Source organism: Myotis myotis, unplaced genomic scaffold, assembly GCF_014108235.1.
Source record: "Myotis myotis isolate mMyoMyo1 unplaced genomic scaffold, mMyoMyo1.p scaffold_m19_p_3, whole genome shotgun sequence".
NCBI lineage: Eukaryota > Metazoa > Chordata > Mammalia > Chiroptera > Vespertilionidae > Myotis > Myotis myotis.
In genome coordinates, this window is record NW_023416335.1 from 162,078,539 (window position 1) to 162,091,716 (window position 13,178).

At 56.7% G+C, this 13,178-nt stretch overlaps 1 long non-coding RNA gene across 1 annotated transcript in view; it reads right to left on the reverse strand.

Annotated features, from left to right (window-relative positions):
• The window catches only part of LOC118649967, a 28,705-nt gene that overhangs the window by 8,556 nt on the left and 6,971 nt on the right, over nucleotides 1-13,178 (reverse strand). The gene's annotated exons all lie outside the window — the stretch shown is intronic.

The following is a 13,178-nucleotide window of genomic DNA, read 5'->3' on the forward strand; positions in this document are numbered from 1 at the left end:
CCAGGTGCTGGCTCAGGGAGCAGGTGCTGACAGCGAGGCCTGGGCACGGAGCCCAAGAACGAGATGTGAGGGCCAACAACACAAGTTGTCCCCACAGGGCTCTGACCTCCACGTATGGTCTCTGGCTAGGATCTAGGTTCCTGCACCAGGCCCCTTCATGCTACCCAATAGCCCCCTCCCCCCACCCCCCGCTGTGTACTGCTCCCCAAAGGACAATGAATGAGGGGAGGAAGGGCTCCCTCTCATTCTCCAAGGATCAGTCTCTGCCTTCCCATCCCTTCCAGCGTCTCTCTCCTCCAAACTGCTGGCCCTGAAGGATGCTGTTGTGGCGAGTTTGCCAGGCGGGAGATGAATGACCAAATGCTGTCATTCCTGAGGCTGCTGCAGACACGCATCTAAGTGTCAGTTATAAAATGACTCTGAGTCTCAAAGAGACACCTCTGTCCCAGTTTCAGGGCGTCCCTAGAGGTGAGGACAGACCAGGAGTCAACCCCAGCCCCAAAGTTCTCCTGTGTGCTGGTCCTTAACCCCTCCCCACCTCACTCTCTCCCCATCACATAAACTCTGTCCTCCCCTCCTGACTCCCAGCCCCCAAGTCCCTGCCTGAAGGAAGCAGAGCGTTCTGAGCACCCAAGGTTTCTCTCCGCTGCTCAGCCCCGGGCCCAGCCCCGCAGTAGCCAAGCACAGGACAGGCCAACTGTGGGCCCGCCGTCCACCCTATCGGCACCCTGACCCCCTTCTAGGGAGGCACTCGGCCTTACTAGCATCCCCCCCATTTCTCCCAATCTCCAACTGCCCCTAGCTGCCCCCCCCACACACACATACTCCTCCCTGATCTCTTTCCCCTGACAGCCCACAGAGAAGACACCTGGAAGGACCACGTGCCAAACTGGGCCAAACTCCCTGGAGAGGAAGACCTGTCCCAAGGCTGCACCACATTCCCATGTCATCACCAAGGGGCACCAAGGGGTTAGGCAGATGTGCGGCGGGACAGCCCCCGCCCAGGAGGCAGGGCACATTCCCAGGGTGCCAGGTCACTGAGCCAGGGACCAGGAATGCTTCCGCCGGGATGTAGGTGCCTGCTGCTCCCCTCCTGCCCCCACCCCACTGAAACCTGTCCCTCCCCATCCTGCTCCACACCCCCTGCTCCGGGAAGCCTTCCCCAGCCAACCCCACCCAGTTCTTCCCACCGCTTGCCCAGCGTCCCCTCGGCGCTTGGGTCCAACGTTTTCCCCATATTCCTGTGCCCTTGTTTATATGTTGTTTTGCACATGTTCTCATAAAGCCGCATCTCCCATGGTCATCGCAGGTCGTGAGTCCCCAGTGTTAATGAGACCCATTTTGCTAGAGGATTAGTCCCTGCCCTTAAGGAGTGCCAAGAAGGCTCTGGAATCTAAGTCACATCTCTCTTCCTGCATTTTTTTTTTTCCTCTTGATAATCAAGCAACTGAAGAAACTCCCAACGGTAAGCAAGCGTCTCATGTTCTAGTACCCACCTGGCTGCCAGGGAGGCCCCAGATAAGGACGTATCAGGGCAGGAGTCTCTGGGGAGTGCGTGCCTGGACGAGGCAAGCTTCTCTTCGAGGGAAGCTTCTCCCTTTGGAGCACTGCAGACCCTTCTGAGACCAGGTGCCCTCTTCCCAGCCTCTGCAACCAGTGTCAATGCCGTGTCCTCAGCCTTTCCCTCAGACACCGCAGCAGGATGCGGGGAGAGATGGGCCTGGGGTTGAGCCTCAGCTCTCACACTTCCTAACTGTGTGGGCACAACTAAGTGCTCTGGACCTTGATCCCCTGTCTGTGAAATGGGCACAATAAGGAAACCACTTGAAGAGAGTGGGAAGGGCTGGAGTTGGTGTATGTAAGTCAGCCTGAAGCAGGCACTGCTGCATCCCCATTCTGCAGAACGGACACGGCAAGTCACTTCAAGGTCACACAGCTAGTTCCAAGGGCGCATTCCTTAACCCAGAAAGCCTTCCGTGAGTCCCTGATGAACCAGGTGGATACCAGGCTTATCTGCTTATCTAGATAAGCTTAGGGGAGGAGGAGGCAGGCCTGTGAGTGGGAAACAACAGTAGGACGGAGCAGGTTCAAAGCTACGAGAGGCTGAACAAATTGCTTCGGACTCATAGGAAGGGGCCAGCAGCCCCTCCCCAGCTCCTCCCTTCCTAGTCGAGAAGACGGATGTAACTGCATTTCAATAATAAAAGACGTGTTTGTGGTGTCCATGTAAGAGGCTTCAGTGGTGGGACTCCACACAAGGTGGCTTGTCCTGGACTCTGTGAACTCCTGGGCTGCCCAGACGCCCTCAGCTCCAAACCAGGGCAGCCCAGGCGCAGCTGCCCAGCTGCAGGGAGATGGAAGCAGGGCCCAGACCGCGGGCTCCCGCCCAGGAAGGCCACCAGCCAGCTGAAATTCCCAGCCCACCCGGAGGGCTGTGGGGGAGGGTGGGATTTATGGGTCTCCTCACCCGCAGCGGGAAATGTGTTGAGCTCAACAACATCTCTCTGGCCACAGGCCCCAGTGCTCCTGTGGCTCTAAATGATGGGGCAGAAGCCGGGTCATTAGGCAAGAGAGACTGTCATTAGTGCAGGTGATGCCACCGCTGACAGACAATGGCAAACAGTCATTAGCAGCTGTGTCACAGGGTGAGGCAATGCTGGCGGGCGCAGGGATCCGGCTCACCCCCCTCAGGCTGGCGGAGCACATGCTCGCCCTCACATGCTTACATACACAGATGAGAAAGCACACACTCTCCCACACTCACCTGTCTTCACACTCACACACAGAAGTGGAAGTAGATATACATTCACACACTCACACACACACTCACACACACAGAGGCTGAACAGACACACTGCCCAAAGACCCCATACAGGCAGGGGAGCAGGGCCCCTGGGTCCTTCCACAACCAGGTACCCAGACACTCAGACATCCCCCCTGCCCTGAAAGAGACATGCAGACCCTCGAGGGCCTTGGAACAAAAAGACTCTCAGATGCCCCCTCCCATCCCACCCACTCCCTTTTCAAAGATCCAGCACCAGGAGAAAGATACCACGCTAAGTGCAGGAGCAGGAAGGCTGTGCCTGCCCTGAAAGAGGGACAACATTGGTTTTAACACTTTAGCCCCCTCCGCACCCCCAGCCCTAACGGCTGGCACATGCCCTGCCTCCCTTGACACCTCACCCCCCAAGAAACGGGTTGCTGGAAGCATGTTTCTAAGGACTCTTGAACCCCAGTAGGGGAGAGACAGAAGGGAGGCTGAGGTCAGAGGAGGAGAGTTCCTGAAATCTACCCTCTGCTCCAGTTTTGAATCTTCCCTCCCACCCTCGACTTCCAGCTCAGAAAATGTGGGCAGGGCACAGGAAGAGAGGCAGCCTGGAGTGGTGAGCACAGCATAGTCGTCAGGCGGGTAAGGACGAAGGGAGCGGAATAAAGCCTGAGTCCTCAGCTCCGGTCCTACTTCTGCCACGAGCTGGGTGTATTCGTTCCCTGTTGCTGCTATAACAAATCACCATGAACTTAGTGGTTTAGAATAAGAGTTGCATTATCTTACCGTTTGGAGGTCAGAAGCCCAAAGGCATCTCAATGAGCTAAAATCAAGGTGCCCGCAGGGGTGTGCTCCTTCTGCAGGTACTAGCAGAAGATCATTTCCCCACCTTTTCCAGCTTCTAGAAGCCACCCCCCTTCCTAGGCCCCCTTCCACCTTCAAGGCCAGTGATGGCCAGTGGAGACTTCGCACGTCGCATCACTCTTCTGCCTCCCTCTCCTAGATGTGAAGGACCCTTGTGATCACACTGGGCCCACCCAGATAATTCAGGATAATCTCTTCATCTCGAGATCTTTAGCTCCATCACATCAGCAAAGTCCCTTTCGCCGTGTCAGGTAACAGTCATAGGTCCTGAGGATTAGGACATGGACATTTTGGGAGGTCCGTTGTTCTGCTTACCACAGTAGGTGAACTTGGACAAGTCATTTAACCTCCCAGAGACTCAGCATCCTCAACTGTAACCTAAAAATAATGCCCACCACATGAGCGGTCACATGGATTTAGGAAGCCCCCTGAGCACGGAGCACTGTGCCTCACACTTGGAGGTGGAGTGGGGTCCTGGATCAAGGGTACTGCCTTCCCCTTGAGGAAGGTGGGTGAGGGGCGGCAGAGGTGGTCTCTTTGGGCTTGGGCAGGGTTGGCAGTTGAGGACAGTAAGGACTGGGAGAGGGTGTGGGTATCTGTAAGGATCCCTGGATCTGGGCAGCAGCGAGGCCCTGGCCTGCGGAGTGCCATCCGCATGGCTGTGGGCACACACACCCGCAGTGACCTGAGATAAGGAAGCAGGTGGGGCCAGGGCATGCTGCTCCTGCTTCTCCCTGACTTCCTCTCCCTCATCTGCTGCCATCTGTTTGCAGGCCCCGGGGCCAGAGGGTGGGCAGAAGCCGCAGACCAGGCTGCTATTACCCTGCTAAGTGCAGACTGCGGAACGATGACCCAGGGAGATAGACCGCACATAGAGGAATCGCCCTCTGGAAAACACTCATTAGCCCCCAGTCTCGCCCGGCACTGTTTGCCCACTCGGGAGGCAACAGTGGCACCTCCGAGAGGAGCTGAGGTAGTCAGATTCCCACTGGCCGGTCTGCTCCATGCAGCGCCCAGGCCAGCGGCCCAGCCCTGAGCCCTGCTCCCCTGCTCCTCACCCACCCGCTGTGGCTTCCTGTCCCTGGCCCATCCCCACCCCAACTCTTCTCTCATCTCCCAGCCCGAGCTCCTCCCAGCTTCTCCCAAAACCTTGACTGTGGGCTGAGACTCTAATCCACATGAGGAAGCCTGGGCTGGGGGCTGTGCTTGGAGGTAGAAGATCAGGTGCAAATCCCACACGTCTTGAGAAATGGGGGTGCAGGGTGCCCGGCCCGTTGAGCAGCGTTGGGGAGATGAAATCAGGTCCCTGTCTGAGCGCTTTTTGTGAGCCTGGGTACTAATTTGGGTTATGGGGACACATGCAAGGACTTCCTCCTCCCTTTGTCCCTAAGACACAGCGAGCAGGGCTGGCCCGGGATCCGCCTTCCGTGGCCTCCTCGGAGACTGCCCACATCTCGCTGCATCAGGAGACCCCCAACAGGTGCTGGAGGAGGGAGCCAGAGGGATGGGGAGAGAGTGGATCCAGCTACCTGCATATGTAGGTCCCGAAAATGGTGCTGAGTGCATGAAGTTCCACCACTGAGCTCCTCCTGTATGCCAGGCACCAGGCTCGGTGCTAGGGATACAAAGACGAATGAACCATAAGCCACCGTAGCTCATGTTTTAGTTCCAGAGATCTGTCCTGAGTGCCGCCTGCGTGCCCTGTATGGGCACTGAGAACCCCTGGGGGATAGGACGTCCCTGTGTGCGGGGTGGTCTGCAGGCTGGTGGCTACCCACCTGGCTGAGGCATCCCAGGGCTGGCTGCCCCATGTCAGCGGGCACAGTGCCCAGCACCACCCTGGGCTGCTGCTATCCTGGCAGACTCGCAGAGGCCGGGCACTGATTATTCAACAGGGAGCAGAATATGGTTTCGGTCTATTATCAGGGCAGATAAAGGCAGTGGCTAAAGCTTGGGGAGCGGTTTGGGCTTATAAATAAGAATCTCCCAAAGCCCTACCACTCCCCTGCCCTGCCTTTGTCTGCCACCCTGCCTTCCAGTCCCTCCTTGTTCCTCTCTGCAAGCAGCCCCAGGGAGGGCTCAGCTCCTTAAGAGCCATGTGCAGTGCCAGGAACGGGAGGCTGAGGACACTGGGACCAGGGGCGGCTGGCCTGGAGGCAGAGGCTGGATGGGAAGAGATCCCAGAGTTCAGAAAGCACTGCACTGGGAGGCAGAGGTAGCCCGGAATGCAGGGAGAACACCAGTCACCACCTTGCCTCCTTTATCCTTGTATTTGCCCCACAGCCCAGTCCCCAGGATCAGGCACCCAGAAGAGATGCAGAAAGCATTTCCTGAATGAAGGCACCAATGCCAGGGTAGGCAAGATTGGCCGGTTTCTCCAGTGGCCAGGATTCCAGGCCTGGGGGCGCTCGGAGGAGGGGAAACAGGGTCCCCAGCCCTGTCTAGTGGGGGAGGGTAGTAGAGAAAAGAGACTTTGACTAAGGGATCCACAGAAACAAGTGCTAAATAATAGCGGGCACACGGCACCTTAATTCAACAACTATTTCCTGCCCACCTACTATGTGCCAGTGGCGATAGAGCAGTGAACAAAACAAAGCCCCCCCTGTCATCCTGGGTGCTGCTTTTAAGAGCTCTCCTGCTCAAAGGACACGTGCGGGCTATTTGGGGAAACTTCCTGCAGGGAGGGGCAGGCGGAGCAGGCTGAGTGGCCCACGCGAAGGCTCAGAGGCAGACAGGAGGTGGTGCCTGTGGGCGGAAGGGGAGACCCGAGTGTTTGTCTCCTGGCTGAGAAATGAGGGTTGTTGGAAGAAGCCTTCCTTATGGGTTGAGCAGCCAGGCACAACGAGTGGGGTGGGAAGTGGCAGGAGGCCACTGAGAGCCCTGTGGCTGGGACCTGGAATTTCCTCTGGAGGAAGGAAGCAGATGGGAAGGTCCGGAGTGTCCCAGGAGCAAGGGGCTTGTGCTACCCCCTAGTCCCGCCTGGGAGGCGGTGAGCCACCAGAGGAAGTGGGGCCCTGTTTCGAGTTTCCCTTTGTGCAATTCTTCTTCCTGCTCTCTCCACCCAGAAGCAGGCCTGGCAACCATGCCAAATGCCACTGACATGAGCCCAGCACCCACCTAGCCAGCCATGGGCTGGGGTTCCCTCGGTCGGCTGGGCCTACCCTACACCTGGATCAGGGAGACCAACCCCCATGTGCTTCATCCACAGGCAGGACATCTAAGGAGAGGGGCTGGGGGCTTATGGCTGGGTCCCTGCCCTGTCCTAAATGCATGCCTGGCCAAACCCTAGGCCTAAGGGCCTTCAGCAGCGTAAGGAGCCTTCCTCTGCCTGTTTCTTTTTCAGGGAGGACCATCAGTCTTCTCGCCCACCTACGGCATTTGGCCAGGGAAGGAGGTTGTCAGAGCTCCCACCCAAAGCTGAGCGGGAACTGATGCCAGGCCTCTGGGAGTCGACCGGTGGTGGTGTGTGTGACACCCTGGGCAGAGGACCCAATGTCGGCCACAGGCCCGTCCTCGTCAGCCCAGCACAGCCTGGCAGGGAAGCAGCCAGGTCCTGTGGGGCAGGCTCCAGAGCCCCCTCCAGCGGTGCCGGGGACACCCCATCCTGACCTTCCTCCAGCCCACCTGGGGTCTGTCCACCTACACCATCCAAAGCTCTTTTAAAATATATATATTTTCATTGATTTCAGAGAGGAAGGGAGAGGGAGAGAGAGATAGAAACATCAATGATGAGAGAGAATGATTGATCGGCTGCCTCCTGCAGGCCCCACACTGGGCATGTGCCCTGACCGGGAATTGAACTGTGACCTCCTGGTTCATAGGTCGCCACTCAACCACTGAGCCACACCGGCCGGGCCATGCGAAGCTCTTGATGTCTCCTGTCAGCACACAGAGAACAAGTGGCCTGGGTGAAAGGGTGGCTGGCCTCTTCCTCGTTCCAGAAAGAAATGGTCAGAAGCACCTAACGGGCATCAGGAACTGTGCCAGGCGCTGGGACACGGGGGCAGCACAGCACCACGTGGGCCTGGTGCCCACAGAGCTGCAAAGGGGAGGAGGACAAGCACACAACCAACAACAAATGACTACAAATTGGGCTCCGTGCTCTGAAGGCAGGAAAGTGCAGTTAGCCTCTGCTCACCTCCCTGTTCCCGCGCCTGCTCTCATTACAGAATGCCCACACCGGCCCAGCCTCCCCGCACGCTGCTGGCCCAGGAACCGCGTTCCCCCGGCGTAGCGAGGGGGTTGGCAACAGTGTGAGAAACACTGATGAGCTGAACTGGAAAACAAAATTTAAATTAAAATAAAAACAACAACAATTATCCAGGTGGCTCTTACAATCTAATTTTACAAACCGCGGAGGCCCAGAGAGGCCAAGCATTTGGCCCCAGACCTCACAGCTGGTGAGTGGCAGAGCCCAGACCTGAACACAGGTCTCCCGTCCAGAGCTCTGCCATGACCCCGTGCTGCCCTGCTAGTCCCTCCTGAGCACTTCCCAGCCTGCAGGAACCTGCCGCCTCCTGGCCCGTCTCAGATCCTGCCTCGTAGAGGGACCAGCACTGTCAACGGAACAGCCTGCGACGATGGCAGTGTTCCATGTCTGCGCTGTCCAACACGGGCACGTGGTCATTCAGTGGGTTCAGAGAAACCGGGTCAGTTTGGTGGGGGTGGAAATCGGCAGGGGATGTGGAAGGAGAGAGGGTATCGAGGAGCTGAAACCCAGAGAGAAAGAAGGGCAACAGGTGCAAAGGATCTTGTTTGATGTTCCAAGAAATCTTCTAGACTTTATCCCAAAGTCCTCAGGGAGCCGCTGAAGGACTTTACGTGAAGTAACGAAATGCTTTGATTGTATCCTCCCCGGGCCCGGAGCAGTCCCAGCTACTCTGACACTCTGGTGACATGGGCTGTCGTAATGGTCACCATCCCACACAAACAGCTTCTCGCCCCCACAAGTATCTTCGCCTGAAACACACTTCTGCCTCCTGGTCAGCACTCCCTCTTCCTTCAAGCCTTGGCTCACTGGCCCCACTGGGAAGGCATCGCAGACACCCTCACGGGGTCGGTGCCTCTCCGTGTCTCCATAGCCTTGCCTGGCATGTGGCTTAATAGACACTGTCTTAACTTCTCTATTCTCGCCGTGAGTTCCCCTTTCTTAGCCCTCTCTCATCCCAAATCTACTTTCAGCGCCCCTGCCCCCAGCTCTGAGGCCCTCAGAAGTGTTTTCCACGCAGCCATAGGTGGCTCAAGACCCTCAGCCCCGGGCCTAGGCCATCCCATCCCCAGAACTTAGCCACTGGGCAGAGCCTCCCTCCTGCAGCCTCAGGACAGGCCTTCTCAAAGAGACAGTCCAGAGAAAGGAGGCCAATTGTCCAGCCTCGTCACGTCAGGGAGCAGGCCCTGACCCAGGGAGCCTGGACGGGGAGGTGCATTTAGAGGAGAGGAGGGGAGATGGACAGGAACCCAAGCAGGCTCCTCCGGGAAGGCTTCCTGAAGGAGTGTCCTGACCTTGCCATCATGCCCTGAGCCTAGGATTCTTCCCAGCCAGTCTCTCCCAGGGCCCTGTCCTGCGCCAGGGCCCCAGCCAGGCTGGGATGTGCTCACTGAGACATTCATCCAACAACTATGCATCGCTGCCCTGCATTGTCCCAGGATCCAGGCCAAAGGGAGCAAGGCACCGAGGAGGTGCTGAAACTGTGACACAGGGATGCCGTGCCTAGAATGCCATCCACCCGGCGGCGGGGGCTGCCCAGACGCCTCCCGCCCCAGGGCTGAGACAGAGGCGCCCTGGGCCAGGGCTCTGAGTGGGCAGGACACTGAGAGGGACAGGTAGACAGGGAGGCAAGAGAGAAGAGGTGGGTGAGAATGAGAGGGAGAAGATCAGAGGTGTGGGAAGGAGAGAGGTGAAGAGGGAAACAGAAGGCAGGAGGAAGCAGAGCAAATGGGAAAACCCCCTTGCTTCTTTGAGGACCAACTTCAGGAGGCTCCCGGCAGCCCGGCCTGAGCCTCCCCCACTCCTTACCTCTGGCCAGCCCTGCCCCTCCCACCTTTTCTCTGCCTCCTGAGAGATCAGGATCGCATCCTGTCACCAGCTCAGGGGACCAGAGGCAAAGCGGGGAGACTTGAGGAGGAGGAAGAGGAGGAGGAGGAGGAGGAGGAGGAGGAGGAGGAGGAGGAGGAGGAGGAGGAGGGAGGGGGTGCTGTGGTTTCTGCCCCTGGACTATGTAAGCAACAACCAGGACAGGCCTCCAGGGTCCCAGAGGGGCTTCCTCACTGATGCTGCTCTGCCCCTGGGGTCACCCAAGCTCATGCCCCACAGGAAGGCTCAGCTTTGTGTGGGAGTACTCTCAGGGGGAGTTTGGAGACTGCCCAGGTACCTCAACGTCCCCAAAGAGACTGAAAATGTTACTCACTCTCCATCTTCCCTCCCCCATCTTTGCCAGGCATCCTGCTCCCTGAACCCCTAAGTGCTCCAGGCTCCATATCTAGGCAGGAGAGGGTCGTGTTAGGTCTTCCATGGGGGTGGAAACAAAGAGGCCTGGACACTTCACCGGGAACAATGACCCGGGGGGAGGGGGGGCTAGGGGAGAGATGGGGAGGAAAGGGGAGGGCTAGGTGTTTCCATGGAGCTGTGTTTGTTTGGGGCCTTTTGACTGCTCTTCCTGTTTGGCAGCCACAGCTGACAGTCAAGACAGCTCTCTGACTGCTCCCAGGAGAGACGGCCGGGCAGGGAGGAAGCAGCAGTGGGATCCACGTCCCAGCCAGTCCCAGCTTGTCCCAGCCCAGGGCCAGAGCCCCAGGGAGCATGCCTTCCATGCCTTCAAGAGGCCAGGCCACCCTCAAGAGGGCCGCCCCGTGCTCAGGCCTCAGGGACCGCCCTGCAATGCCAGCCTCGAAGCCAGGGACTCAGCAATTAACTGTGACCTATCTGAACTCAGGGGCTGACAGAGGCACTTTGAAGAATTGGGCCTCCAACTTAAAGAAAATTAGAAGGGCCCTGGCCAGGTGGCTCAGTTGGTTGGAGCATCATCCTATGCACCAAAAGGTTTTGGGCTTAATTCCCGGTTGGGGCACATACATCTGTTGTGGGCTCAATCCCTAGTGGGGGTGCATACAGGAGGCACCAATCAATGTTTCTCTCTCACATCGATGTTTCTCTCTCTGTCCTTTCCTCTCTCTCTAAAAATCAATTTAAAAAATGTATCACCCAGTGGATGAGCATTCACCTATGAACTAGAAGGTCACAGTTCGATTCCGGGTCAGGGCACATGCCCAGGTTGCGGGCTCAATCCCCAGTGTGGGGCGTATAGAAGGTAGCTTATCATTGATTCTCTCTCATCACTGATGTTTCTGTCTCTCTCTCCCTCTCCCTTCCTCTCTGAAATCAATAAAAATATATATTTTTTAAAAACGTATCTTCAGGTGAGGATCAAAGAATTTAAAAAGAAGAAGATTACAGCAGAATCTCTCTGGAGATCCAGACCAGAACTTGGCTGGAGATCCTGGCTGGAGATCCTGGCTAGGCTGCTGATCAACTGAACACTGTCTCCGTGTCCTTCCTTCTTCGCCAACTCCGTCTACGCCTTTGGGAACCCCTGGACCTGCTGGGGTTGGGCCCCGGCAATTCAATACATATTCATGGAATGAATGAATGAATGAATGAATCATTTCTACTTTATGAAAGATTTTGTACTTATGTAGTTTTTTTACTAAGCATGTATTCATTTCTCATCTCTATTATAAAAATCTTAAATCCTATATTAATATCACTACTCTGGCTTATAACGAGTACACATTAATGTTTGGGAAATGAAGGAGTAGACAATCAATATATATCTGTTAAAAATATACTCATAGCCTGCCCAGGCCGTTTGCTCAGTGGTTAGAGTATTGGCTAGTGAACCAAGGGGTCATGGGTTTGATTCTTGGTCGAGGGCACCTACTTTGGTTGCAGGTGCCCAGCCTGGATGGTGGGGCACATGCGGGAAGCAACCAATCAATGTGCCTCTCACATCGATGTTTTTTTCTCTCTCTCCCCCTCCTTCCTCCCTTTCACTCTCTGTAGAAATAAATGGAAAGAAGATCCTTGGGTGAAAAAAAAAAGAAGAAGAAGAAGATTAGAAGGTAGAGCTGAATCCCACACAGTAAGAAGAGAGCTTCCCTTTTTATCCACTGCCCCTTCCAGGGGTCGTCGGGTTCAGAGGCTAAGATGAGAGGAAGGGCCCGTAGCTCCAACTGTCTGGACTCAAATCCAGCACCAGGACCTTAGACAGTCACTTAACTCCTCTGAGACGCAGTCTCCGCCTCTGTAAACCCAGCTGGTGAGAAGGAAAGCATCTACCTCAAATGAGGATTAAGGAAGCTAATCCATGCAACGCATTTGGGACATATCTGACCTGCCAGCTGTCACCCAATGCCATTGCCTGCCCTCCGCTTTCCCACAGGGTACAGGGGCAGCTGGGTGGGGAGGGCAGGGTGCTGAGTCTGACCACATGCCATCCAGATACCAGGTCAGGGACACTGGGCTGGGCCCTGCAGGTGTGTGCCCAACGTGGCAGCGGAGTCAGAAGTGGAAACAGTCCCCAGTGCAGTGACCCCGTCACTCATCCCCCAGCATCAGAGCCTGGGATGCAGCCTCGGGATCGGCTCCTGCCCTTGGTACAGATTCCTGCGCCTTAGTGAGCCAGAAACGCCCCGTGTGGGAAGGAGGTCTGGCCCAGGCGGCGGGAGGCCTGGAATGAGCAATGTGCCTCTCTTCCTCCAGTTCCAGAGGGGCTGAGAGCCCTTCTACCCCTGACTCTCTCTCAGACACACTCTCTCCACGGTGACCCTCCACCCAGGGTGGTGTGCCTGGTCCAAGGAGGGCACACGGAGCCAGCCAGCCAGGGAGGGAGCATCCAGGACATCAGGCCAGGGAGGGAGGAAGAGGCAGGCCCAGGAGGGGAAGAGTGGAGGGTGAAAAGTGAGCCTCTGGAACTTCAGGAAGGTGGGAGGGAGTGCAGGGCGGGGGGGGGGGGGGGGCGGGGGGGAGGGAAGAGACTGAGCCTTCCCCTGCCCCATCAGAGGCTCTGTAGGAGCAAATTGCTGTCTTTCTATTTTTACTTCATATTTAAAATGAAACAGGGGAAGGAGATGCAGAAGTGAGAACGGAGGAATGGGAATGGGGGAGGCAGGGGCACATTCTCATGGCCCTTGAGGCAGGGCAACATTGGGCCATAACTGTCTCCCCCACCAGACTCAGCTCCCAGAAGGCAGGCACTGGTCTTAGCACCGTTTCCTGGGGCTTTGCGCCAGCCCCCACTAAGTTCTCTGCATACACCACCTCCTGTGGGATTGGTAGTTCCATACGCATCTCACACCCGAGGACAGAAATCAAGTAACCTGCCTGAGGTCACACCAGTGGTGAGCCGCCAAGCTGAGTCTTAAACCCACGTCTCACATGTCTAAAGCCAAAGGCTCTTGGCCTGGACCATCTATTTTTCTCTCCAGCCTCTGAAACAGTGGGATGCACAGAGTAGGTGCTTCATAAATGGGAGATCAAAGGAAGGAAGGG